Below are 3,898 nucleotides of genomic sequence, written 5' to 3'. Positions count from 1 at the left end.
GCTGGTAGCACACTCCCAACCCACGATTGTGACATCCAAAGTACCTCCAGACAGATATTTCCTATTGTCCCATGGTGGGCGAAACGGCCCCCTCTGGGGGAACCTGCCCTATGTGATTGATCTGAGTGTCAGAAGGAGGGTGCCGTACATGTGCTTCATAAGTTGGAAGAGATCATCTGTGCTTGCTCATCAACCATTTGTGTTGTAGTTTACACAAGGTCATACACGTCTGAAATTTAGCTAGGTCAGTCTTGCTTTGCTTTAAATAAAAACCCTAAACTCTCTAATATATTTTTTTTTATTTTAGAGAGTGGCTTATTTTGTATAATTAGTTCAGATTTATGTGAATGCATATGAAGTGACTTGATTAATAAAAACAAACATATTGCCACTGAGTCAACTTCAGTCCGATGCTGGCTTTGTGGTTTAACAATGCACTTAGACACAGTTCTATACACTTGTAACAGGCATATAGGATTTTTATCTGAAAGTTCTCCTGTTCTCTCTTTTGTGTTATTAAATTAAAAAAGTAAAACTGGTGCCAAGAACTATATCACAATAGTATTAGCGAAGTTGTTGTAACTATATTAATATTGAGGAAATTTGCAAAAAATACTTCTCCTAGCTCATTTCTTAATTTAGTCATGAGGTGTTCTTATTTATTAATGAACTTATCCTTATTTATAAATGAATACCATAGTAGATACTATTACAAAATTCCAAATCTGTAAGGATGAGTGAGCTGGAGTGGCACTTTGATTCACAGCTTTGAATTTGATGGTTTATTCTATGCTAACACTTATATTTCAGACTCTTTCTGTATTAATATTCAAATCAGTGAGTAGGAAAATAGGTTTTAGTCTCCCTGAGACCAAGGTGAGCAGCCCTGGCTTATGAAGGAAATATTGAGCAGAGTGGAGAAGTAATTCTTCTTCCATGTACTGCTGTGGGGCTGCAGTACCATGAACGGCTTTCTGTGTGAGTCTGGAATGCCACACAGTCCAGTCAAGTATGGAGCATGGCGCTAGAAACTAAACATGGTGTTGGTATGAATAGCTACATTGAAGGGGCAAAGGAAAAATGATGTGGAAAATATTGAAAAGAGCAGGATGGACAGATAAGAATGGAAGCCATATTTTTTGGAAAAAATATTTTGACACAACTTATTTTGTGGTATTGAAATTGTTCATAGATGGTTAACAGCCGATGTTAAATAAGTTGCAATAAAATTGATACACTGATAGTTACTTTATAAATTTATACCATTCTTATGGAAAGCAATATGGTCATAAACACACAAAAACAAAAGGCATTCATACTGTTTGATTTAGTGATCCCAATTCTGGAACTTTTTTCTAATATGAAAAAGAGAGAGCAGGAACAAATCGAAGGTGTGATAATGTTCACTGCAGCAAACACTGGAAGGAATCTTAAGTGTCCCAAAATGAAAGAACCAGTAGATATGTCCACTTTGTGGAAAATAACAATGCTTTTACAAAATATAATTATGAAGACTATCCTATATAATAAAAGGGTAATATGCAAATAGACTGAACAGCCGAACAACTGAACAACCAATCAAAGCATAATATACTAATGATATGCTAACGCTGCTCAACCGCTCGCTATGATGTGCACTGACCACCAGGGGGCAAATGCTCCGACTAGTAGGTTAGCTTGCTGCTGTGGTGCAGCCAATCGGGACTGAGCGAGATGGGCCAGACACACCCTGGAGCCCTTCTCGTGTCCCTCCCCGGCCCGATCACTGTGGGATCCCTCAACTTGGCCTGTACCCTCTCACAATCCAGGACCCCTTAGGGGATGTTGGAGAGCCGGTTTCAGCCTGATCCCACAGGCCACTCCCCTTGGGAGAGCACCAGATGCAGGGCTCATGGCTGGGGAGCGCTGCTGCAGCAGCAGAAGCCTCTCCTGATCAGGACTGATTGGGCGCAAACCTGCGGCAGGCACAGTGGGGCTGGGATGAGTGGGAGTGGCAGATAAGAGCTGCAGGCGGTGTCGGACTGCGGGTTTCGGTCGATCCCTGCAGGCCACCTAGAGGGGCCCCACCTGTGCACGAATTTGTGCACTGGGCCTCTAGTAAACTATATGGGAAAATATATGCCATATGAGCCAAAATACCAGATTCCAAAGAGAGAGAGAGAGAAAGAGAGAGAGAGAAAAACACAGATTTGTTATTTCGCTTATTTATGCATTCGCTGATTACTTCTTGTATGTGCCCTGACTGGGGGGTGAATCCGAAACCTTGATGTATCAGCATGATGCTCTAACCAACTGAGTTACAAGGCCAGGGAAATTGTATTTTTCTTGCCCTTATGTTTTTTAAAATAAAAACATATTTCTTTTCTTTAACATATTATTGTGAGAATACAGCATATAATACATATAACATACAAAAATGTGTGCTAATTGACTGTTATCAGTAAGGCTCTGGTCAACAGTAGGCTATTATCAGTTAAGTTTTCGGGGAGTCTAAAGTTATACTCAGATATTTTATTATGCAGGGAATTGGTGCCCTAACCCTTATGTTGTTCTAGAGTCAACTGTATATGTACCTCGTGATGGTAATTATAATAAAAGGTACCTCTGCATATATAGCAAAACTGGAAAGGAAGATGTATAAATCAAAGTTTGTGTTTTTTAATATGGGATTAGAGATGTTTTTACTTGAATTGTGTATTCAGAATTTTTCTTATATCTTAATTATATGGGTTGTATAGTGAAAAATAATTAAAAAGCATTGTTGGCAGAGTTAGGAATAAGCTAGTCTCTCAGGATTTCAGAAGTTCTGTGAGTCTACTGCATAGACAGTTTAGCATAACAGGATGCACAGATAAATGAAAGAAAGGACAGAGCAAACTAGGATTACAGGACTAAAATTAGAGTGAAAAAGAAAGAAAACAGGTCCCTCAAATTCTACTCCATCAGGTACCTAAGGGGTTTGTGGGCCTGAAGCTCATTCAGTTCTGGAGTTCCTCTTTTTAAAACCAAAACCCAAAAATACATAATTAAGAAAAGAGGAGTATGTCCAGGGCCTCAGAGGGGCCCGTGTAAGCGAGAGGCCCTGACTCATAGCTGTTTGGCTGCCCAGTGAATCTGCCCTTGGGGGCAGGGCAACCCACTGCCTGGAGGAGTTGTTCTGCTGTGTGAGTGGACATAAGTTTCATTCTGTCACCACTTCCCTAACAGAAATAAGTCAGTTAATATTTTTTAAAGAAAACAAGCAGAAATGAGAGAGAAGCACATTGCCTTGCTTCACTTGAGAGGGTGCCACCTCTCAGCTGTGGGCTTCGCACACCCTAGTGTAGTACACAGGCTGCTGATGTCACTCCTTCAGCAAGTTTGGGCAGGGTTCATTGAAACCAGACAGGCTGGCTTCACTGAATGCTTCCCCTTTTCCGCCCTGCCCATTGCAGGAGTACTGGTGAGGATACAAGACACATCATGGCTTCTCTGAGGTCTGAGGTCTGAGGTCTGCCCTTCCTCCAATAGCCCTGACTTTTTGTGAGGGAGACTGAATGGGGAGGACCAGGAACTGGGCACAATGTAGTTTACATCAAACACTATGCCATGTGAGGGAAGGGAAGGACAATGTAGATCAAAGAGAATAAATGAATGAATAACTAATTAGGTAACTGACTAACTAAAAGTCATCAAGACTAAATGAGAATGTATCACATACTGAGGGGGTGGGATTAACTCAACCCTCTTCCTGAGGTAACCCCCTCCAAAAACCTGAGCACAGAATGGAATGAAAGTTTGCCTTTGTTTTATTGCAAAGCTAAAAAGAACTTTAAAATATCCAGAATTTTCAATTATCTATAATTTTCTGTTCCATCCCCAAATTACACACGTACTCAAAGGTGGAGTACTCCAGCAC

General features: G+C 40.8%; 1 protein-coding gene across 1 annotated transcript in view; it reads right to left on the bottom strand.

Moving 5' to 3' along the window:
* TXLNB (taxilin beta) overlaps nucleotides 1–3,898 on the bottom strand; it is a 40,510-nt gene that overhangs the window by 24,907 nt on the left and 11,705 nt on the right. The gene's annotated exons all lie outside the window — the stretch shown is intronic.

This window comes from Myotis davidii, unplaced genomic scaffold (genome assembly GCF_000327345.1).
Source record: "Myotis davidii unplaced genomic scaffold, ASM32734v1 scaffold266, whole genome shotgun sequence".
Lineage (NCBI taxonomy): Eukaryota > Metazoa > Chordata > Mammalia > Chiroptera > Vespertilionidae > Myotis > Myotis davidii.
Note: the sequence above shows the minus strand (reverse complement) of the source record. Positions and strands in the feature narration are given on the sequence as shown.